The sequence below is a fragment of the Phalacrocorax carbo genome, chromosome 2 (assembly GCF_963921805.1).
Source record: "Phalacrocorax carbo chromosome 2, bPhaCar2.1, whole genome shotgun sequence".
Lineage (NCBI taxonomy): Eukaryota > Metazoa > Chordata > Aves > Suliformes > Phalacrocoracidae > Phalacrocorax > Phalacrocorax carbo.
The window spans coordinates 121,078,230-121,104,337 of NC_087514.1; the positions used below are offsets into that span (position 1 = coordinate 121,078,230).

The 26,108-nt window shown below is 39.1% G+C and overlaps 1 pseudogene; it reads right to left on the minus strand.

Annotated features, from left to right (window-relative positions):
* Positions 1-26,108, minus strand: part of LOC104049391 (collagen alpha-6(VI) chain-like) — a 49,217-nt pseudogene that overhangs the window by 19,270 nt on the left and 3,839 nt on the right.

Consider the following 26,108-nt stretch of genomic DNA (forward strand, 5'->3'; position numbering starts at 1 on the left):
GTAGCCAAAATAAGCAGCATAAGGATAAAAGTAAAAGTATAAATCTGCCTTCCACACAAACCATATGGACCTCTTTCTCCTTTTGGTTCTGGATCACCAGGTTGTCCCTATTAAAAAAAAATAATTAAGTAAACTATTCCTGTACTCATTTGGGTCTTGCTTGGTTAAAGGGATACCGTGAATTTCAAAATGAGATTCTGTAAAGGGAATCTGAAACACTGTACTGAAGGTCCTTCTTCTACTCTTCAAGCTTCCTGTTTGATTCTGGGACCAAAAAAGCCACAGTTGAACAGAAGGACTAAGAAGAGGGAAACTAAAAGGAAGAAAACTGTGGGTGCTGTTCTGTTAGTTGTAAGTTAAAATTAAGGGTATTGATAGAATTTGTCTTGGAAGTGGCTCAGAGAACATGATCCTATTTTCTCTGGGACTTTAACCCAATGTAGGTATTTTCCAAATAACAAGAATTTGGCTTATGCAAAGTTTGTACATCCTTCAGTATCCTCTCTCTGAAATATCTGGCTGCAGAATGACAGTAGCAAGCTCACATAGTATGAACTAAATGCTTTGCTCCAGTCACTTGGTGGGGGTTAGCCGGTCAATGTAAATAAAACTTAGCTTCCTAGTTGTAAAATAGCACGCTCCACTTCTTTCTTTCCCCTCCCTTAAATAGCAGAAGCTTTAAAAACATGGAGGCCATTATTACTTTTATTGGGATAGCACAGTTTCTCTAGTCTTCACCGTGCCAATCTTTTCTTCTGTCAGTTCCAAACGGGTACTATTATTTGTCCTTATGCTCCATACTTAGCAAAAATATCTTAACGAAATTGGTAGCAGCTGTCCATTAACACGGCCATTTAAAAACCTGCAGGGCAACATACTGACCACTATTAGGGAGCTTGTACTGCATCAGTAGCAATGGGAACTTTGCTTAGGCAAGCCAGGTTAGCATCTTGGCCTCATATTTGTGGCCAAAGAGCAGCTGCCATGTTATCCTAAGGAAAGCCACACTATTCTAAAGATTTTTCTGAAGAAAATCAGCGGATGTGGGGTTTGGATGATATGTCAGAGTGAAGGCAGATCTGCCCTCCCAGCCCTTCACAGCTGGCTTCCAGAAGCTGTGATGGATGGCTTCTGTTACTGAATGTGGCCACATACCTTTGTACGTGACAGATCTCAAAGACCAAAACTAATCTGTTTCTAAAGAAGAACATGCTTTTTTTTTTATTTAAACAGGTGTAGAAAATGGACAGAGAAGAAGACAAAGCCCTCTCCATTACTTTAGCATCTTTTAAAATTAACAAGTTTCATTATAGGGTAATGAAGAGGAAAAATACTCTTCTGCATTCGCTTTACAACGGATGCAGTGGCAAGCACATTTTTCTCTATACAAGGCAGATACATGGCAATTTCTATCTCTGCCTCCTCTCAGGGTATCTACAAATGTGTGGAGTGGGGCTGGAAATTAATTTGACTATGTGTTAAGTAAGGCTTACACCAGTGAGAGTACTGTAGTTAGGGGTACTATCCCTAAAGCTGTCAAACAACTGCAGTAACTTTATTTCTTTTACAACAACAATGACAAAAACCCAGCAACACTGAGTGGCGTTCAGTGGACTTAGGTGAGGATTGGAATGGTGTGAATTAAATATTTGTATTCTAAAACACAGAGTAGAAATATCAAAAATACTCTGTATCTTGCAGATCACCGAGTTGTTAGGGAAAGGGACATCAGAACGAGCAATGCTTTCTCCAGTGCCCAGACCAGCATATCACATATGTGATACACAAATGAAAACTGGAAGAGTTAACTTGAGTGAAAAGATGAACATGGACTAGAATCATTCCGGATAGTAATGCCATGAAAACAGAAGAATAAAATATCTTTCTGTAATAATACAGGATTGTATTTTCAACTCGAATGCTTCAAATGACAGTGTATCTAGCATGGACCATTTTAGAGTATAAGGAAATGGAATAGTTTGCTTCCAGACAAAATTAAGTTGATATGGTCAGATAACAAAAGTATTATTGATGACAAATGGCTTTGCAGATATAAGGAACTGCGTAACCGTGTGGCATTAATTCCTGGGGAAAAATGATAGCACCAGAACAAGAGGCAGTTTCCTTGTGGTGAAATACAGCAGGAAAGAAAGTGGGACAAAAAAAAGCCTAATGCATTAAGCAATTTGACTCAGCCTTTGCTTTTAATGTGGTTCTGTGACCTGCACTGTGTTCCTGGGAAAGTCTACCCCTGGCTCACTGCTTCTGCTTCCAGTTGGTGGTTGTGACCCACCTCACACAGCATGACAACTGGAGTACTAATTGGAAGATGGAAAATCAATTCCCTTTTTGGTCACTGAACACTACACTTGCAGATAAACACAGCATTAACGTCTACACAGCATGCTCAGTCAAAATGCTTAGGGCTGGTCACAAAATACTGAAGACAGTGAGAAAACTGGACACAAATGACAAAAATAAGTGGAATTCAATCGAGATATGTGCTTCATAAGTCAAAGTGAAGCCTCCTCAGCTCACTATTGGCAGAGGAAAATAGAGATAAGCAGTTGGTTCCCATGGTAAATTGCTGGGAAACATATCTTTAAATAAGGCTGCGTATAAAAAGAAAAAATTAATTAATTGTCACATTAAGGAAGCATTCAAGATATCTTTCCAAAATAACAGCAAGCATTCCACGCCTGCGGAAAATATTGTTTCAATAGTCTTGTTCTCAAGACAAAAAGACAGCACTTTTACGGATAAGCACACAACATCAAAAATATTATCTAGATTTGAATGTTGAGTGGCCTCTGAAAAAAACCAGGTGAAAACAGTTTTTCTTTTCCATGACAGTCTTGGGATCTGGCACCAGAATAGCAAAGAGGACATATCAGAGTGATCTACAGGACATTTACAGTTCAAAACCAGTCTGTTGCGAAGTTATTGCTCACATCAGAAGCAGGGTAAGGCACGATAGTCCCAGTCCATTATACTTGAGTCTGAAAAAGATTTATGCAGACCGTGACTTTGCAGCACCAAAGTTGTCCCCAACAAAAACATAGCTTCAAATTTTACAGGATGAGGTACTAAAAAAATCAGGCATTAATTTTGTAGAAAACACAGAGATATTAGATAGAGAGCAGCCTTCTGCTTTCATCAATATGACCCCCTCCTTTCCATATGCGTAATTATGTTTTCAACACCAAAGACTCAGGCAATGATGTTACAATGAAAACAAGACTCATCTCCCATAAGCCACTAATCGACTGGCATTCCAACAGACTGAAGCCACACAAGCAATTTAGTTTGTACTGCCTCATATAGAGCCACTAGTATTTTCACTCTTTTTTACCGAGAAACAACAATTTTCTTGAATCCTGCCAGTATTTACTTTTAAAAGGATAACAGGAAATAGCAAAGTGAGGGACAGAGGCAGACCTGGGAAGGCTGCCATGGGTGGGAACTCAGCATCATCTCCTTAGTGTACCAGAGAGCTACTGATCAGGAAAGGGGGAAATTTCTGTGGGTGGGGGCTACACTGTACAAATGAGCTAGGTGAAAAAACACCTGCAGAGAACAACATCCTTTCCCCCTCTCCTGGTTTCCACCCCGCAGCCCTGCCAGTGAGTTCAGAGCAAGGGCAATCAGACCAGGAAGCAGGAGGTTGAGCTGGTTTCATGACCACTGATCTGCTCAGTACAAAAGGCAGCAGCTATACTTCTCTTTCTCCACATCCCCTTAAACATATCCAAAGTACAAGGGAAGGGAATTCATGAAAACATGCAGCTGTGTGGAAGATGGGAAATGTTTGGCAGTTGACAGAGGAGAGAATGGTAGTTTCAGAGAAAGGAGTGAGCAAGGGACTCCCCTGGGATTTGGAGAAGCCTATCACCAGGAAGCCTGTAAGAGGGCTTAAGGGAACACACACTTGAAAGGTATTAGTTCATAACTGTTACTTAATGTGTTTAACCACCAACTTTTAGCTTGTCTGGCCAAATAATTCCACTGGATTGTGAAAATCAGTCTGTTTACTTTGCTTTTGCATTAAAGTATTCAACTACAATTATACAGATCAGTTGACATCGGACAGGAAGTTGTACGAAGTCAGAGCATGAACAACAAAAAAGCTAGTAACACTCACAACAAAACATCTATACCATCACTGCTCTTGAAAGCAAGACATTACAAAAATAAAACCAGTGCTACAGCACTTGGAACAAGATTTACACCCAGGAAGGAGACTAAGGAGCAAAGGCAGAAAACCTCTCTAAAACAGATTTTTGCTAATGAAAGAACTAGAATTCCTATGAACTAAAATTATGATGATTGTTAGATTAAGCATGTTAATTCATACTTGATAGTTTCTGCATGACCAAATCTGTGACCTTTCATCTCTTTTTCTGTCTTTGCTTACTATAATAAAACTGTCAAGTCCTTTGTTAATAGGTGGTTATAGATAACTACAAAAATGTATTAGTTGTTATTGCAGAATTTACCACAGCTTGGAAAAAATACTGATGCAGAAGTGCCTTATGCTATCACTTTTTCCTTCAGCATCATTAGGAAGGTGGCATTATTAGAAAGCTAATATTTTATCAGTAATAATTAAGTTTTATGGAAATTTTTTCTTGCTTTTGTCTTGTAGCAATATGTATCTCTTTTTCTGGTCAATACCATGTACTGAAAAGAAACTTGAAAAATCAGTGGAACGAAAAACATTCAGATTGTAATCCTCATCTGGTAACACACCCAGTACCTTATAATTAAACAACTCTTATGTCCTGGTCTCCCCTTCTGTCCTTTTTGACTGTTAATACTTTTTTGTCTCTAAAACACAAAGTGTACAAAAGAGTTCATCTAACAAACAAACCGTTACTGTTGGTTTTTTTCCTTTTGTGAATAATAATAATGTTTACCTGAGGTCTTTCCTATCCTTGTTTTCCTTGCAAGCCATACTGTCCAGGCTGTCCACAACTGCCCTGTTTTTAAATTACAAAAAAACGTAGTTTTGTTACGTTTTCTCATGTGATCTAACAGACCGTAACATGTTGGGATTTATTGTATTAAAAAGGTCTATTTTTTTTCTTTACCTACATCTTCCTGTTATGGATAACATATTTTCTTGCATTTACAGATGTCAAGAAAAATTCCAGACGGTCTATCTAACCAGTCAGATTTCAACAAGTTGAACACTGCAGACCCAGAATCAACACATAATCAACACAGCAAAACCAGTCTAAAGACAGTACTCCTGAAACCACACAGCGATAATGTTCTTGAAGTAAAATCTTGTGTGTGGACAACATGCAAGGTACTAAAAATCATTTAATACTGTAGCCACCATGAAACACTTGCTGAGCACTGAAAGCAGCACCCTCTGCTTTCAAAGGCCTAATGCTGCAAATTGAGACAAACAAATGAGAAAAGAAGTTTTATGTATCTAACAATACTTACAAGCAAGCTATAGATACCTAAAATTTGCAGTTTTAGCCATGCAATATTTGGAACAATTGTTTTAGTGTAATAGCATGAAGCACATGCATAAAAGTCCAGATGAGGCTCCTGATCAATTAAAAAAAATATTTCTCAAACATATCTATTGCAACTACTTTGAATTATCTTTTTCAAAATTCTTAATTAAACTCCTATGTGGAAAAGGGCAGATATAAGAAAAGAATAGTTCTTACCTCTGATTCCTATTGTCCCCTTTGTCCTGGTATTCCCTAAGAGAAGGAAAAAACAACGGCTGTGAGGCCCAGTTAGGTATCATCTAAATGCTGTTAAAAGTGGGCAACTTCACTAAAACATTTCACCTGAAAAACAAACAAATGCAAAATTTATGCTTTTTTACAAAACAAAAACGCTTACAAAAACTAGTCCAGTTTTGTCCTTCAGTGCCATTCTGAATGTTGCTTAGGAAAATGTATTTTTATTTAACAATAAGAGTATTGCTAGTCACCAAACTAATTATTGCTATCAAAAGCGCTTGCAAGGCAGAGGCTAAAAAGCATTCTCCCACTAAATCAAGCTCAAACAAGTTAAGAACTGTTTTCCATTTTCACAGTGTACAAACTTCCTCTGTTAAAGGAACTTACCTGTTTGCCTACACCTCCTGATGAGCCACATGAGCCTTTTTGTCCTCTCTCACCCTGTTCATGGAAAATTTAATTTCCTTAGCATCACTGCAGTTTGTTTCTTTTGTCCATTTTTGCTTGCCAAATTTTTAAGACTGTCAAAAACTGCCTTGTGGGATTTCCCCGCAATAACATTCTCTATCAAAGCCTTTCAGTAAATAGCACGGACCACCAGAAGCAACCAGTTACACACCTCTGAACAGGCCTAGCTGATAGCACTGTATAAGAATTGGCAAATACTGTTACAGCTATTCATGGAGAGATTCCTGCAGGCCCTTGTTAAGAGCACAGCGCTGGGGGTTAGAGAGTTGGCAGAGTCCTGGCTCTGCTTCTAGCCTGTTCTTTGATATCGGGCAAGTTACTTCTTTGTTCTGTGCCTCACATTCTTCCTTTGTTGCACTGAGGATAATGACACAGACCACTTGTGAAGGCATACGCTTGCTGGAAAGTTTTGCATTGGTACTGTTGTATCACAGGAAAAAAAAGGCTCACCCAGTCTTTTAACTCTCCCTGAAAGCATCAAGGGATTTACAGCAGACCATTTTCTCTGGTCTTTTGTCCAGATGACAAAATCTGTTTTCAGTTCACTCTAAGTGCAAGTGGGGCTGTTCCTTTTCCCTGGAGGCAGCTGAGCTTCCCCCCTGAGCTGATTTCAGGAGAAGAAAAGGAGAGTATTCTGTTCCCTTGTCAATGCTCCAGGCATGGATCTTAAAAGGGTTTAGAAGCTATGCTGATATCTAAGGGATCTGTGAATACGGTTGCATTTGTAAATCTAATCTGCTAGGACATATGTTCCTCCTCCAGAGAGGAGGAACAGGACTTTACTATCTGTACATATGTTTCACATGAGTTCCAGTAGTGTTATCTGTGGATGCTCCTAAAGCCAGTGCTCTGTCTGTGGTAGTCTCTGTGTCTGGCTGCACTGGTGTGTGTATATCTCTGGAATACAGGACGAATCCTCCCTACTGGCCAAACGTGCAAACAGGAGCAGCAGCGGCAGCATCCATTGGACTGGGACAGATAGACCTCCTAGATCTTAGTGTGCACTTGTCTGGGCTTCAGTGGTTGGGAAGGAGGAGTTCCCAGGTCCCAGAGCCCATGGGATTCAGTGGCTATCTTAACATCTTCTCTTAAAATCTGAAGATTTAAATGATTTGCACACTGAAATCAGATCAGGTGTTTGCCAGGTTTGATTGCCTTGCAGGTTTGATGCTGACAGCAGTACTCATTCCTTTTTAGTGGCATTTCTGCTCAAAGACCTTTCAGACATTTGTTAGCATCACATTTGAGAAGTGGTAAGTTCCCATATCCTTAGCAAAGCTGTATTTAAAATAACGCAGATAGGAGGAGGAAACTGTATAAGTGGTAAGCAGATATCTTACAGAAATTCTACATATTTCTAAACGATTTCTTCTTTCCCCTTTTCTCCTGCAGAACCTCTTGATCCTGCTATTGCACTGTTCAGTCCAGGGACACCCTGAAAAAAAGAAACACCTCCCAGTAAGAATGCTTATTCTTAGAAAATCTTAGATGTTAAATAAACAAGTCAGTCCTTAGTCAATGCATATGATTAATGTTGTTTAGAGAGAATAGATCAAGAATTTGGTAGTACTAACTACTAAAAAAATCCGGTAAACATTCTCCTTTAGTGAAACAGTAGAGAGATTTACCTGTATGAAAGATTAATAAAAAGCCTATGTGTTAGACATGCTAACAGTCATTGCAATATCATGTGAACACGCTGGAAGAACATCTCAGTTTTGCCCTGGTGCACAGAGGACTATGTAAAAAGTCTTATGAGTACATACACAAAGACAGTCTACATCCAGAAAATAATGATGCACTTGAAAAAACACACAGGACCTCCTCAATAGCCAGGGGGCTCCACAATCACCAGGGGGTCCTCTTGGCCCTGGACTTCCCTGAAAGCAGAACCTCTCTCAGTAGTAACCTGAAGCACTACTTTCATGCAGGAACTGCCAAGAGATAGGTCCAAGCTCCAACATTTCCACCTTCATTTTCAAATAGTCTCAGCCACAGTTTCTGCCCCAATTCCACTCCCAAAAAATCCAGGAACCTGGGGATTCTTGGGCAGGAGGCAATATAGGAAAAGGCACTGTGCTCTACATTTTGTTTCATGTTTTGGTTTTTGCTGTTTTTTTAAAGTAAAGAATAGATTCAAAATACTTATTGCAACAAACCAGAAATTATTCCAAATATCAAAGAACTTTGTCTGTAGACTACATCTTTGAAAGGCATGTGGTAACATACATCTCATGTTTTGAATGCAATGTTCCCTATTCTGTGAAAAACCAGAGACTTCTGAGCAGCAGTCCTGTGCCTCCTTGGGTATCTGTATAAGGGCAGAAAGAGTAAGACAGTTTCTTCTGGAAGAGAGGTACCAAGCAGTTATTTAAGAGTATTGTTTTCCACACTTGAAACAGGCTCCTGCAAGATCAAACTGTTCATGCATAGACCTGCATGGTGGCCACCCACCAGCCTGCCATGCCTAATAGCAGGCACTGAATTGTGGAGGCTATACTGTAACCAGTCACCTGAATTATCACCTTGGTTTCCCCCTGAGGAATGTTTTTATTACGTGGGCCAAGGCAAAATGTTCAGCGTCTACAAGGCTGGGGTTTCTGCTTCCGTTAGCCATTCTACATTTAGTGTCTCATCAGCGAAAAGACAAATGGTCAGTTCACCAACTGTCTACTGAAGCTGCCACAAGGCAATGTCGCTTTTTGCTGTTCGGAGTCTTAAGTCACACCTTGTTTCAGACTGCAAGGTAACTAAAGAGGCAACAGGGCTGCTCCACACTTTATGAAGAACGAACTATCTGATGTTGGCAAACAAAGAATATAAAAAATCCTCTTGTCTCATGTATGTGAATCTGTCAGGGTACTACAGAAGTAGGAGGCTTCATACCTATCTTTAGCCAAATAAAAATTAGGCCTATGCAGAAATACCTTGATGCCTTAATAAATATGAGAAAATGCCCTCCTAGAAGGCTATAAGGTACAGATCTAATTATTCTTCAAATTCCCTTTCAACCAGAAGCATCCTACAGAACAACTATTTTCTTATATACCCTATTTACAAAAATATCTGCTAGCTATTCACCAGTAGTTTGCTCTCCTTCAGATGCTGGAAAACCCATAATAACTCTCCTGATAGGAGTTAAAAAAAAATGTGCAAATAACTTCGAGGTACAAGGTCTACTCCTTGTGCTTGAGAGTTTATTAAAGACATTTCTCACAGGGACAGTTTCATGAAATAGCCACGCTATTGTTCTTAAATTCAAACCCTGAACAATAAAAGATAACAAAATGTTACTGGATAGCCAATGTCACCCTTTTATCTTTTCTTGCCAGGAACCCCAGGAGACCCCTTAAGACAAAATATGGCATATTAATTCATTTTTATCACTCAGTAACTTTGAGGTCAAGAAGGCAAAAGAAAGAAAATACTGTACCTCTTCTCCTCTAACTCCATCACTCCCATCTTCCCCATTGTCACCCTGAAATAATACAAATGTGCATGAATTTTTCACATAAACAACCAACACACATTTACAAACTCCAGCGTGAATAGGGTGACACAGACCAAGATTTTTTTAAAAAAAAAAAAGAAAAAACAAAACAAAAAGCCAAAACACACAGAATAAAAACTAAACACAGGAGTCCATTCTTGAAGTTTAATTTCTTGTGTGTTCCCTGGGCACAACCATAAACTGGGCATTGCAGCAGACATCTGCAAAGTAGCCTAAAAGAAAGTAACATTGACTTAACACTCACTGACATCTTTGCAAAACTTTCAAAATCTCTGTTTAGTGCAAGAAAAGGCACAGAAGAACACTGCATTCACAAACATGAACTGTCTAGGGTCACGCTACTTGTTTTCCAACAAATCCTTGAAACCCCCGAAAAGAAAAAAGATGGCAAAAGTTAGAATAACATATAACAAAAACATTGAAGGATTATTCTAAATCACAATGAAATGGTATTTTCAGAAATTTTGTTTAAGATTTAATCCTCTTTTACCTGGACACTTCATGCTGCCTTGTCTTCCTTGTGGTCCAAGTGGTTGACTTGGGACCTGAAAGAGAGAAAAGAATAATTCAATTGTTTAAATTTATGTGAGGTTTACACAAGCTGGCAGCTAATTTATCTCTCAGAGATATCTGGTCCTGTACTCCTGGAAAGCCGCCTTCTCAAGAACTGTAGCCCCAGTAAAGGCCCTGACTGACTGCGGATTAAAGAGGTTGCAACAGAGAAATGTGCAACTGCAAGATCCTCAGAATTCAGTGACCGTCTATGAAAGATCAAACATATTAGCAGTATCCTAGCAAATGTTAAAATATTTTTAATCTCCCTTGCTATGATTTTGACTTCTTTTTAGCCATATGAATTGATCTGTTAATATTCAGATTACATTTATAACCCCAAGTCTCCAGCTACCATTTCGACAAATCTAACTCCTATTAAAAAGTATCACTATGCTAGCACATCTTAAATTTGAAACTACACACAACTACACAAATCTCACAGAGCAGAACTAATATTTTTGGGCCTGGCTGACATAATTTCCATGAAAAATTTCTTCCTACACAGTGCAATGAAATTAAAGCAAATACAATGTGAGGATGCCATTATATATCTGCAGGCCAGTTTTTGGAGTACTGCATCTTGACATATAAAAGAGAGAGGAGTCTTCCAGAGCAATGCCTACAAACTATTACAAACTGGCTGACAACACCAACAGAAACAGTTGCTGAATCCTCCTGATGACAGCTTGAGTCAAGCTCCTCTCTAATACCCATTACACTGCTATGCTACTTCCTTACTTTCACTGTAGCTTTTTTTTTAGTTTCCACTGATAGGTCTTTGCTCATTGGGTAGTTTGTTGGGTTTTTTTTAATTTGAAACAAAAGCTATATAGATGAAACTGTTTTCTTTTTTGGGAGCAAACGTATCCATCAAGAGGTGGTCATAGCCTTGCAGTAAGCTTTCCAGTCTCTTTCCCTTTCATGTTTTTTGTTTCAGCAACCTATCAGCATCAAAAAATTCGACACTTGGGTCAAATCAAGAAAGATATGGTTCAGATGGCCTTCAAAAAACACATCTATTTGGATACAACCAAAAATACTTAAAAATGGATGCCTAGATCAAAAAGCTGGTCTTGACTGGCCAAAACTAGCTTATAAACAGTTCCTTCTGCAGAAAATTACTGGGTTTGTCTCCATTTGTTCACTTTTAGTTTCCTCATACAAAACTTTGATTTTTCAATAACAACTTAGGAAAAAATGAAAAAATATGAGGAAAACAAAAAAATGCTTTTTGCAGAAGTCTCCTACAGAAATGAAAATAAGTTCCCAAATAGCTTTTCTAAGTAGGGACCCAGCCAGCCACATACATGTTTGAATGTAAGTCCATTATATGCCAAGAAATGTTACTGAAAATTTTATTACCTTATCTCTGTTTTATTCAAATGACGTGAGGGAGTTCTTACCTTGGAAAGGTAATAGAGCTTTGTAAATTCACTCTCCAGCTAGTTTAGATGCTCTTTTTTTTCCCCCTGCTCAAAAGTTTTAGTTTTCACAAACACAGGTTTTTAAAGTGTTATAACTTACCAGTTCTCCTTCATCTCCAAGATATCCCAGGTTGGCTTTAACACCATTGGGTCCCTGGAGTTAAACAATGAGAGATAATGCTATAATACTTGGTTGACCTTCAGAAACTATTGGGGAATTTTTGAAAAACTCAATGGGCCACTATATTGTTCTTTGCCAATTCTGTCCCTCTGCTTACCCTGGGCTTCAAACACTGTTGAAAACTTGAATAACAACAACTTTCCTGATCATTTCTCTCCTAATGCTTCCCCTAATGTTACTAACAGATTAATTCATCACCAATGCATTATTTGTCTCACATCTAAATTTGTTGGTGGCTCAATGTTTTTATTAGATGCTCCAGGGAGAAACGATTTTCTTTCATTGCAGGCCCCAGGAAAAGCTCTTTCAAAGTTTTATAGTACCTCCAGCAATTAATTATACATTTCAAGACAGCATTGAGATATATCTTAATTACTGAATATTTAAAAGCTGATCGACAGGAAAAAATAACACCTTGTAGAAGATTCACGCTATCATATATAAACGCTTATTTTGCATTTTAATGAAAAATGTTTTGTTGGTTTGGGTAGAAAACAAGTGTCATTGGCTGCTTCCGCTTCAAATAGTTTATTCTTGAATGCCATTTTATCATTAGTAGTCAATCAATTGCTCTTCTGTCTTTGCTAGTGAAGGGGGTTGGACTAGGTAATCTTCAAAGGTCCCTTCCAACCCAAACCATTCTATGATTGTATGATTGCAGCTTCTCCACACTGGAATGAGACTGGTTGTTTTAACGGCTCCACATTTGTCAATCTGGGTGATCACAGAAGTATGCTGAGATTGACCAAAGTGCAATTGTGACCCATAGGATAAAACATGCCTTCTCCAAGTCATTACTTTTGACACAAGCCAAACTAAGGATTTGTCCCAAGAGAGTCTGGTACCTTGTGAGAAAGAAGTGTACTTTAAAAAATAAGCCCCAAATAGATGTTAGCCAGGAAATACCTCTGAACAGATATGGTAGAGATTTTAGGGCTTCCATGCAGAGTCCTTCCTTGTGTAGTCCAAGCAGCTTTTTAGAAGTAAATCTCTTTTCAGACTATATTCTGTATAACCGCAAAACTTACAAAATTTCTTAATGTTTCTGATTTAACACTGTTCTTTCTTTTTTTTTTTTTTTTTTACTAGTCCAATTATTTTTGAAGGAGTTCACGTAACATATCTTTATAGAAGAGTTGAGAGTGCGCTGCTCACCCTGGTTTGGAGCTGAGGAGGAAAGAGGGATATCAGTAAACAAATAAGTTGTGAGGATAGTATCTGAAAATGTTTACGATTGATGAGGACTGTTTTAGGAGAGATTTAATCAGCAAAACAAACCATTCTGAATCCAAGGTGGGCATTTCCATTGTCTCATGATTCCACACAGATGAAAGCTGCACCAGAAACAGCTGTCCGGGACTTTGAGTCTCAGCACAGGCTTAATAGTGCTCCTAATGTTTCAGTATTAAATGAGCCTTGTATAGCACAGAGGGTAAGAGAGAACATTCTTTCAGCCTCTCATTGCCCTTCCCTTGTGCTAAAAAAGATTCACAGGCCAAAAAGAAGCTCCTACCTGAATTGCCCTCTTTTGCTACAGTGTAATTTTTAGAGAGTGAAAATACAGCCTGGCACAACAGCCATTATACTGAATTCTGAGGTAGGTCTTCATGTGAGTAGCTGTTTTCATCTGTGTGCCTAGAGTACGCTAACAGGCAGGGGAAGCTGCTGCCCCAGGCACAATATTTTGAGAGAGATTTATGGAAAGTGAAAAGCCTTCATATAGACTCTGTCCTGAGAGAGAAAGCATCCAACCCCACAAATTTTACCCCACTTAGTCATCAGCACTGCAAAGTGTTACCCTGCAAGGGGTTGCTTTGTACTTTGTCTTTTGGGGTAACAAAGTTTGCTCTAGTTGTGAACCAAGGCTGCAAAGGAGCACTTTCTTCTACTGTCGCTCAGTTTCCTGTGAAAACTCACAGCATTAAGCAAAATACCAGATCACAGATGCTATGCTGGCGGGTGACAGAGGCAGTGGTTTGCCTTGGCAAGGCAGGAACCCACCATCTGGCCTGGCAGACCATTAGAAATAGCAGCAGGGCATAGCTCTCCTGTGAGTGCACCTGCAAACCTATATTGGACTTTGCTTAATGTTTATAATGAAAGAAGAACCAAGGGTGGAAGAGATGTTGTGCAGGGGACAAGGTGATTAGAGTGAAAAGACTCAAGGGAATTCTGTAAGTCTGGAAAAGCAGAGAAGAGCTAGAGGGCAAAATAAAGCTATGGCTGGTCAAAAAGTATTTGTGAACTAATATTATACAAGCCTAAGCTGCCCATTTTGTCAGTTATTGGAGGCAGAAGGTCTGAAGCCTCCAGCAGCAGAGCTGATGGCTGCTGAAACATACAGGTGCGAAGCAACACCCATTACTGAGTGACCAGTCAACATGTTTGTCCACAGGGACATTGGGACTGTATATAAAGTAATGTTTCATTTATAGAGGGAACATTGTTCTACCATATTTTCACTCCTGAGGGTTTGAAAAAGTATATTCTTCAAATACCCACAAGATAGAGCATAATTTTGTTTAGAATTAATGCACACATTTGACAGAACTCTCAATTATTACAAAAGCTGTCAAAAGAAGTTACTTAAAATTGAACTGAATTAAATGTTACGCTACTGAACTACAGTACAGAATGTTCCACTATTTCTTAACTAGATCAAAGGAAAAGAATACAAGAAGGGCTCTGTTGCATTCCTTAACCTGACATCTGGTTAGTAAAAAAAAACAACAAAAAAAAGACAAACAATTTCATTTAATGTGTTTTTAAATTGTTTGTATGGGTTAACTTTTAATTCCCTAGCCTGTAGCATTTCACTGGCATCTTTCCATCGACTTTAATGGAAGCCTTTACTATCAAAATGAAATGCAGTGTCCTCATGAGATTGTGGTTCTTTCTGGAGCTCCTGCAGAAACAACCAATTGCTAGCCTAAGTTGTTCCAAGACTGTTAAAAAATGGAGTCGTTAGGACCACAAGCAGTCATTAGGAACTTCCTGACAACTCTGAATAGAGATGTATGAAAGATACACATTCTAGGGAAAAGCAGGCAGGTTGCTAAGCAAAACCATTATTAGAATCTTTAGATGAGCTCATCAATTATGAAACGTTCCCCAACCTCCGTACTACTCATAACTGGTGATTGATGCCTCCTCCTGCATTGTTAGACAGAGGGTACATTGTGATCTTGGAAGATATACCAAAATAGTGCCATAAGGCACAGGTAGCTAAACATCCTCACCCTCTTGCCTTTTTCCAAAACAGTAAATAGCAGACAGCTAACAGTGAAAGAATCAACTGGCTTCTATTTGAAATTACCAACACAAGTAAAGGAGCTACGTGTTTTGGTTTTAAGACAAGATTCTTCCTTTGCTTTGTTTATAATTTTCTTACATCTCAGTGACCAGCAGCCTCAAAAAGACTGTTTAGTTCTCACCTAAATCATTCATTCTAGCTCAAGGGGACTATTGGAAATCTATTTGCAGCTTAAGAGAAGCTCAGAAAAGAAAAACCTGCTTTAATTATCCACTGCTCTTCTTGCTGACCTGCAAGGTAATAGCATCAGGCTGGAAAAGAGGCCTTCCCAGAAGTAGAAGACATCACTGAATGCTGATTACATTCACTAGCAGCATTGCATTGACTTACATTCACATTCACATTCACACTCATCAGTAGCTGTGGCAAAGGCAGTAAGTACCACTTGCAGGTGGGGACCCCAAGGCGTGATTTTTTCCACATGCAGCCCATGATTATTTACAACTCAAACTTAGCAATAAAAAGCTAGGATGCATTCTTACATTTATCCCTCATTCTCCCCTATCTCTGATTTCACCTCCTTCCCCAGAAAGACAAACAGCAGCAGGTCCTCTCAGTGAAATTGTTCTTAAAAAGTAGTTACTGCTGATGAAAATGTATTCTCCAAAAATTTCCTCATGGCTCTGCTCCTGCTCTTACTGGAAGCACTCACTATACAAATACAACTGGACTGTACGCTCTATTAATAGTGTGACTCCTTTTTTAGTCATATTTACCAGACTTGTTACTTATGGTCTCATTGTGCAGGTCTTTTACCCAAGATTTTACTCTGTACATTGGTTCTTTATCACGTAACTTACCAAGAACTTGGATAGCCTGCTAGTGATATCTGTCATGCCAATATCTAAGTGAGTCCCATATTCGAATCCTTTCCAAACTCAAGGGATTGGAGGTTTTGGTGATTGGAGAGGCTTCTTCCAAAACAACAGTTCTAAGACCATCCAAACCTAATTATAATAAATATGAATATAACTATCAGTTCCACTGAAAAATAGTTTCTGTACCTTATATATACATCCATCATAAAGGTGAATGATATCTATTAGAAATGCCAGCTGTAAAAGCCACACTTTTGATGGTACCCAATTCAATGATTCAAATGACGTGCTAGTGACAATGAAAAGCCAATAAAAGGCTCAACATAAAAATCTTCCTTTTTGCATAATGATTAATGATTCAAGACCATATGGTTGATTTGAGTGTCAACATAAATATTCACTTAATCATTTAGCTCTTAGGAAAAACAGACGCTCTAGGTTGCACTTCTCTTTACATTAAAATAATAACAAATGTTGGTGTCCCAAGTCATCATTCCATCTGCTACAATAGCAGACTAAAGCTGAGGTAGATATCAGAGAAATTACAGATCTGAATTCCCTGTTTCTCCAAGCCAGTTTTGCTGTAAGAATGCAACTCTTTACGTTGATCTGGAATGACACCAGTGTGAAGTCAGAGTAAGCCTGTGGTCACAAGATGCTTCCTTATGTTGCAAAGCAACAGGCAAAGAGATATCCTGTTCAGTAATTTCCTGAAGTGCTCCCCTTGAACTCAGATCGTTCAGAGAAACAACAGGAAAAAGCCTATTTCCTCATGTAAAGGAAAAAAGCACAGTGAGGCAATTATTCAGTTGAAAATGCAGTTATATTTGGACTTCAGGGTGAGACTTTGGGAAGGAGCCAAATGCACTGAGGAGTATGCTGGTCACAGCAACAGCAACAAGCAGTAATTTTTCAGGTTTCTGGCTTGGTCGAGTCCCTTTTATAGTTGTACAATGCAGCTGGCAACAAACTGAATTTACTCTGATTTAAGTTCCCTGAATCTAGCCGACAGAAACCTGACTCACTGGAACAGAGATGAGAGCAGTCTCTAACTGAATGATGCTGCACAGCCCCAGCAGATAAAATTGAAAAAAAAAAACAAACCAGAAACAAACAAAAAACCACCCAAATGTAAGATGAAAGATATTTTAAAATTTAGTTCAAAATGTACTTTGACACTCAATCCCAAAACACACTTCTACACCTAATTTGCTTATTGACGCAGGTCAGCTGACCAACAATACACAATACCCCAAGAAAAACGCTTTGGTACAGCTGCACGAGCTGTTAGGCATGTCTATCTGTCTTCTCATCTTTCCCACGTGGCTGCCAAAGTGCCAAAAGAAGCCTTATGTTCTCCCCATTATTACTGCTCTGCAGTTAATAGCATCTTTGCTGACAGGACTGTTATGCTTAATTTTGCTGCCTGCAACTTGTCACTCTTGTATTCCACCATAGCTTGCCTGCTGTTCAGAAAAGGGAATTCTTAGCAAGGATGTTGTTGGGAAATGAGGAAGAGACAATAGACATGAGGCAACAGATATCTGCACGGAATGAGGGGCAAGCACACACCAAAGGGACTGCTACCAACTGAGAAGCCCCTTGCATCTCCCTTTAGCAAATCTAGCCCTTTCAGCTCCAATTCTGCTTTTCACCATTTCTTGCATGAGTCTCCTGCACACATCAGAAAGGCTTAGCCTGTGGCAGCTTCTCCATTCCTCCAGCCCTACCTCTCTGACTCTGGGCTCTGAAATCAGGTGCTAATGCAAATACTGAAGCCTACAGGGCAGGGAGGAAGATAACTACTCAATCTGTCTTCCCAATCTGCTAGGTTTCTGGGTGATAACAGATAGTGAGGACAAGGCAGATTGACTGGTGAAACACAAAAGATATGTGTGGCTGAGGGAAAGTTAGTTAAACATTGTAAGAAAGATTGTTTCAGATCATAAAATATCTAAACAGGGAAGTAACCCCAAAAAAGCATTACTGTCTACTTAACCCTGTTACTAGGTGTTTTCTGAAATATCCACTGCTGGCCACGGACAAAGATAAGGCCCAAGCTAGGAAGACAGCCTTATCTGGCATTGTCAATCTCCATTGTGAATGGAGCTATCTTGATTTATATTGACTGGGCATCTAAGACTATAACTTCTTTTATTTGCTCCTAATTTCCTTCTGCTCTTTCTGCAGAAAAATTAAATACCTCTTCTCACCCTGAGAAATGAAACATTCTGACTTTTCTAAAAATAGATACCTTTCTAAGTTCTTCAGGTTTTTCTTCCGAGTGCTTCTAAGTCATCATCCACACCATCTGAAAACACAAGCAATACCTACAAAGACATAAGAGAGAGAATTTAAATCACACAGAATCAAAGAACAATTGTATTTCATTCTTTCTTATACAATTTTGACTAAGGAGTTTGACTAAGTTATCACGTTACCTTTTGTCAGGTCTCATCCTTGTTCTGAAATGTTTCCCAGAGTGACTGCAAGAATTCAATATTAAGTTGGGATGGTCTCTCGATCACAGCATCTGACAGGTTATGCAAGATTCACTGTCAACATGGAACTTTGTGGATATTGGAGTAGCAGTATTCTTCACTTGAACAGCTATGCTGCTCTGTGCCTTGGACCCAACATTGCAGCTCATGTCCCTTAGAGACAGGAGCGCTCGGAAAATGTCAGGGAAATGCTTTTCCAGTTTGGTCTGTCCATGAAATAGGTCATGGCCTTCCCTCTGTGATGAGACGTCAAATCCCACAGTGATATCCACAAAACAAGCTACTGCTGGGAAAACGAAAAAGAAATGCATCAAACAATTTTCATTTCAGGTAAAGAAAAATAGATTACAAAAAACACAACAAGGGGAGACCAATGCACATCAGCTAACTAGGCAGGAGCCTCTGGAACCTGTCATCTCCAAGCCTCAGATAGAGTACCTAAAATGAATCTTTAGGCCTCTAATTCATTTAGTGACATGTTCCTCTTAAACCCACTCAGATGAATTTTTGGTTTCTAGAGAAAAATTGTGGAAATTAAAAGCTTATTGGATAGATAAAGCTGTCAAAAATCCCTAAATGCCTTTAACTGAAAATGTGTTCTGTAATTATCCTTATATAACAAATATCCTTATATAACAAATCCTTCTTAATAGCAGCATCAGCATCAGCTTCAGAAATTACTTCACTGGAGGTACTTCTCCATCAGCAGTTTTTGTCCCTTCCTTCCCCTTATTTCCCAGCTACAGGCATTTGGGCAGGTATCATCTAGAAGATCAGCAGACTGTTTACGATTTTGTGCCAAAGACTTAACACGTAGCTGCTGTAGTATTCTCATTACTTTAAAAGTAATGCTATGCCTAATGTTTAAGATTTGGGTCGATGCCAAATCACTTCCCTTCTTTGCTCCTCATCATGGCTTTTTACCTGTTCTTGCACATTCATTGTGGCATGCACAGCTCTGCACAGTTAGCAGACAGAGCAGGGCCCCCCCAACTCTCAAAATACATTTTAGCATAATTTCTTTCTGCATGTGAGGTGATGGGAAAATCAGAAGCAAAATGAAAGCACATGCCACAAAATGAGAAGTACTGCCACAACGTTCCTTGTTTAATAAGATATAAGGTCACTCTAATCTGTAGCATGACCAAGTCACTGCACGGGTATTCTATGAGATTAATTTTTTTCTCATATTATTTGTCTGCAACTCGGAAGAGAAAATACACGTTTTTAAGAATTACACCTGTTGCTGGTAGTATTTTATTTCTGCTCTGCAATACCTATAACTGCTTCTAACTTTTCAAATTAGTGTTTAGATGATATGGCATCACAGTTGCTGTTAACCCAGAAGCAAAACCTACTTGAAAGCGCTAAAGCTATACTTTGACTAAGGAAGTGGATGAAAATCGTACACTCTGAAGCTCAGATAGAAGTTTAAAAAATTACAACTGAAATCTTCAAGCCTGGATTGTGTGATCTGAATCAATCAGTTCAAATTTGCAGAAATGAGATCATAAGAACATGGCTAAATTAATCTCACGGTTTAACCCCAGCTGGCAACTAAGCACCACACAGCCGCTTGCTCACTCCCTACCCAGTGAGATGGGGGAGAAAGAGTAAAAGTGAGGAAACTCCTGGGCTGAGATAAAGACAGTTTAACAGGTAAAGCAAAAGCTGTACACGGAAGTAAAGCAAAACAAGGAATTCACTCACTCCTTCCCATCAGCAGGCAGGTGTTCAGCCATATCCAGGAAAGCAGGGCTCCATCACACATTAACGGTTACTTGTGAAGAGAAATGCCATCCATCACTCCAAACGTCCCCCATTTCCTTCTTCTTCCCCCAGCTTTATATACTGAGCATGATGTCATATGGTGTGTGATATCCCTTGAGTCAGCTGGGGTCAGCTGTCCCAGCTGTGTCCCCTCCCAACACCTTGTGCACCCCCAGCCTGCTCGCTAGTGGGGTGGGGTGAGAGGCAGAAAAGGCCTTGACTCTGTGTAAGCACTGCTCAGCAGTAACTAAAACATCTCTTTATTATCAACACTTTTTTTAGCGCAAATCCAAAACATAGCCCCATACTAGCTGCTGTGGAGAAAACTATCTCTACCCTAGCCAAAACCAGCACAGTTAATGAAGAGTACAGCAGGGTATGAGCTTGCAGAAAACTTACTAAATACACAGTAACTCTTCACATGTGTCTTTTTACTGTTCCTGAAGGGGACAAAATGGGAACTCCCTTATGTTCCAGGGAAAGAGAGTATTTGCATGGATAGCAAGGGAGAAGCCAACACAATGCAAACTGACATGGGGGGGTTATTTGTTTGTCAGCTCATATCCTTTATTCTGTGGAGGGAGCAAAGAGAAAACATTGGGGTAATTTCTTTGAGCAATTTTAGAGAGACTGGATGTAGCTAATTTATTCCACAGAGATCATTATCTTCAGGTGAGTCAGAAGAATTTTACTATTCTGTTTTCAGTGTGTTGCAGAAGAACAACCAAATGTATTCTGAAGAACCACTCTAACTGGGAAGCATACTTAAAGCAGCACACAGAGATCTTAGAAGAGTTTGGTTCAGAGATGTTTACCTTTTCTATTTTTATCCTTACAGATAACACCAACCAGCCTTTTTTTTAATGGTCTTTGAGTCAGAAGAATCATGAATGGCATATTTCCTACTTGACGATCCAGTTGTCTGTGTTAGCTAGGACAGATCAATATTTCCCCTGTCCATGGCACATATATCAACACCTTTCTTCCCCAGGCTTTCTGCTGCTCTTGCAGCTCTACTGCTTGTTTATCCAGCAATAATTATCAGTAAAATCTGTTGGATATTTTCATGTATTCTGCTACTTTTTTGGGGTTGGAGGTTGAGTTTCAATTTCTAAAGTGCATTTTCAATATTACTTTGGTGTCCTTTAATTTGTTTGATGCTTTGAATATTAAATTCTAATTCTGATCTGTTTGGAAAAAAGCCTAGGTTGAACTTTTCTTTATAGACACACAATACAGTGCAAACCCAATTTTGGTATTTTGAACAATTACAGCTGGATTGATTATTCTTGTCACAAAGTCCATCATTATCCTGAAGTTTTCTTCATTTACGTTTCTGGAACCATCCATTAGGAAAATAACATCATCTTTCTTTGGACAGACTGCAGAAAAATAAGGAAAATATATTACTAATAAAGTACACAATTCTATGTCTATCATTAGTAATCCTGCCTCTACCTCCCACATCCTACTAGTCATATTGACAACCCCCCCAACAAATAGATCTACAAAAAGAAATTTAAGCACATAAAATGTAATGTACATAGAAACACAGACACCTAGTCCCAGAATACAAAACATACTCCTGTAGGCATGTATGTTGCAGAGTAACCATAGGTAGATTTCCCTCTTACCTACTAAGAAAACAAAGTTACATAAGCCTAACCAAACACCCACAGGGAAGGGCACATTTCATCTCAGCCTCACACAAATGCCAAGTCAGGTGACTCACACACCAAAAATGCCTATTTCTATCCTTGCTGCTTCGAAAGGCAAACTACAGTGAGTAGACATGACAGCTACAGACAGCTAAAGCTGACTAAGATAAATCCCATCCTATGTGCATATACAAAATTGAGACCCTTCACGATTCATACATGAGGTGTCTCCCCCATCCAAGAACCAAATTGCTCTCAGCATGCTTACCATAGCCCAAAAGGACCAACTTCCAGACAAAGCAAAACAGACATAGCTACCTCCATTCAGAAAGATGGCAGAAGGAGAAGGTAGGAAAGAGTAGCCAATACAAAAGCTGACCCAAACAAGAGGGAAACAGAGGTGACTGTAATTTAAATCACATTAATCAGAACAGATTATGTTATCTGTATCAATCTGATAGATGCCTTTGCAAAACCTTCCTTTAAACAGTTGTAGGGGAAGAGGAAGCTAACCACAACAGCCAATAGTGAGTATACACTTACCTGGTACTGAAATATCACATATATTATTTGTTATATTTGTGGTTAAGTTCTCAAGTCCTTCAAAGGTATCCACATAGAAATACTCATCCTTTGATCCAGCCATTGTCAGAAGCTCATTTTGATTAGCTCCTTCTACTCCAACTGTGTAGGTGATAATTCTTCTGTTCCTTAATCTTTGGGCCACGTCATCCAGCATGGTGTTATCACGGCATTCCCCATCAGCTATCACTACCAGAACTTGGGGAACTCCTTTGCTCTTGCGGCTGCCGTGTTCTTCAGCGAAGAACACTTCTGAATGGACCAGTGTCATTGCCGAGCAAGTTTTTTTTTCCCAGAGGGTCATCTCTCTGGGTAGCCTCAGTCACCTCCAGTTTTGCAGTATACTTACTGAGATAGATGAGCACTACTGGTTTGTAACTCTGAAGGGCAGTGTTCTCCCAGTTACAGACATACAAAGCAGCACAGATGATAGCTGGTGACTGCTTATATTTCAAGCTTCCCTGTTTATACCCGATCATTCTTACTACATAGCGACTGATGTCTTTTCCAAAACTGCTGAGAAGAACGATGCTTAGCATCTTGGCTAATTGTAGTAGTACTTAAAAACTCTCTGTAGTTACAAGTTTTGTACTGCAGTAGAGCAAAGACATAGCCACATGTCTGAACGTTGACTGGACGTCTTAGGACTCCAAATAAATCACCCTTGCATGCCTTATGCTTTGGTCTTGTCCCCACTCTCCTCTCTACCTCTGTCACCTCACCCCTAGGTGAAAAAAGGGAGTTTTGAAAGCTCAGAACCTAGATGCTGGGTAGAATCCGGTACTGAACTCAACAGTTTAACCCAGCCTCTTTTAAATGAGTGCAATTTCCATGACTGAAGCAGCAACTTTGAATCTGAGTTTTAGCAAGCTACCCTACGTTCTACGTTTATACAACAGAGATCAAAAAGTACACACCCTTTAAAGTCTTTTGCACTGCCACAGCAATACATTATGTCTTAGTGCAACTGAATCTGACAATGCATAGCTGCATTTCTCTATCAAATCAAAGCAAATTTGCTGATTTTCTGTGTTGTCAGGACAAAGTGAAAGCATAGCCTTACCTTCTACAGTACCGATCTCTCAGACAACTTCATTTTTAATGTCTTTCAGCAAGTCAAAATCATGTACAAAATATACTCTGGTTTTCACTCCTGCAATCTCATAAAGCTGAGTTATATTAGCTTCCCTCACATCAATGGCATGTTATTCTCGTCTTCCCTGAGTTTCATGGCTGGTTCCTTCACGCTGTCCTGTGATTCTCCATCTGTGAGAACAACTAGATGACAAGGCACTGTGACTCCTCACTGCCTCCTGGCCTTTTCAAACAATGGCTTCATCTAAGCTAGAGTTCCCCCTGTACTGGTATTTCCACCTATTTGCCAAATATTTTCAATCTCTTTTATCAAATCACTTGCTGAAGTGTATTTATTAAGTTCCAACTCCAGTTCATTGAAATGTGAGAACTGCACAAGTCCAGATCAAACTTTATTCATTCCTATGTCAAACAGCCTAATAATTTCCTTCAAAATATTCTTCATATCCACAAAATCCAAGTAGTCAAGATTTGGTGAACCATCAATGAACAAATAAATATCAGCTCCTTCTGTGTCGAGGCATCCTACATGAAATGAGAAAGTCTCTGTTAAATCACCTTTCTGTGCATGGACAGATCACCTATCTCCCCTCCTTTAGTAATACCTAATAAACATGGACAAACTCTCCTTCTGGTAACAAAAAAGTTGACAAACTTGACCTGCTAGGTATTTTAGGCATGGCAGCAAGAAACAAAATGCTATTTATCCATGGCTGTATGACTGCTTTCCTCACAGAAAACAAAACTGACAGCTTGGAGCTTTCAAATACATCTGAAATGCTTTTAAGCAACTACCTCCAGCAATTCCCAGACTTCTGAGTACAACTTATATCAGCAACCATCAGAATTCATCATGCATCATTACATAGCCATGTTAAACATTTAACCGGTATGATTGTTTTTACTGTTGAATAAAGTTCCATGGGCCAGCAACAGTCCACTTAATGTTCTGATAATCCACAGCAGGTAACCACTGACTTTTAGTGCTCTTAGACATAAATCCACAGGTAATTTTTAATAAAATATCTAAGACTACTCTACTGTTACTACTTCTAGACCAGCCTGAAAACCTCAGACTCTTCATTTTGCCGTGACATACAACCCGATGGCTTAAGATCTGCCAAAAAACCCATGATGTACACATTCTTGTCTATGTTTTCTAGGTTTGATTAAAATTAAGGGTAAACTGACTGGAAGGTTAACATTCCGAGGGAAATCTCATTCAGATGCAGCATCTTCCAACAGATCAAGCTCTAACAGTGCCTTAGTAGGTGTTTAACTTACTCTCTAACAGGAATAGTTGATGTTTCTGCCAGTATTAGTCCTTCCTATTAAATAATGGTACAAATAAGCAGGCTTTTAGTACTACTGAATTTTAGCAGTATGCTAATGAGTAAAACGTGAAGCCATGTTCAACTTTAAATATAAACTCCTCAAAGGTTCAAACTGAAAAGCTCTGTTTGAGAACGTGCAAAGGTTCTCAAAACCTCAGTCAGAGTTCAGGACAGTCTTCAGTTAAAACCCCCTAACCTGGAAAGAACCAAAATTGTTTGGAAAGCTTTAACGGTTTTGAGAATCTCTTTTCTTTCAGAGTGGACATAGAGCTTGTTTTGTATTTAATTCAAGAGCTTCTTTCAAAAAATTGTATTTTGCCTTTGCAGATCAGAAAAACCTTGAGACTGCTAACATACTGCTCTTGAGGACAAGATGCTATCTGGACAAGCCGTTGACTGGAAGCATCTTCAACACCTATGGCAACCTGTCACACCACTTTGCAGAAGAGTAGCAACATCACTCACACGGTCTTGAGAGAGTCTGTGGGTAACTGGAACAGCTATTTGCTCTACCCCTTGCTTCCTTCTGCTCCCAGCACTTTCAGTAAAGAATTTTAGCCTTGTGACATTAATACCTGCACCAGTGTTGGCTTTTCTTGACCCAGCAGCAAAGGTTCTGTATCATCTGCAGAATTTCAGCTTTCTTTGTGTCTGTGTTCAGATGACACACCACTTCTTGTCCATCAGTGTACATCACCAGGCCAATACTTATGCACTTCTCTTTCATGTCAAATGAGGATGTTAGGTTTTGTAGGACCAGAAGAATTTTTTAACTGTTCAAAGTTTGACTTTGAAGTACTATGATCAACTATAAACACAATGTCAGCAACCGAGTCTTCATAACATACTGAAGTGGAAAAAGGATGAGAATAAAGCAATGTTAGTAGCCATCTTCTATGCTATTTCTAAAATTAACTAACTATGGACTATTGGGTGGTTTATTTTTTTCCTAAGGCAAGGTTTCCTGCTTTATTTTAAAGTAAAACAAGTTCATAAAAATGTTTTTTAGCCAAAGATGACAGGCTACTGAGAGACAAACCAATAAAACCTCATTTTAAGTTAAAATAAATGACCAAAAGATATATAATAGCAGAAGGGTGTATAGGTTTTATATGAAACATATTTTTGTAACTTCAACTCTTGTCTGTATTTTCTAGTGTATTGATCCAGAAGGATACATATGTCAGGAT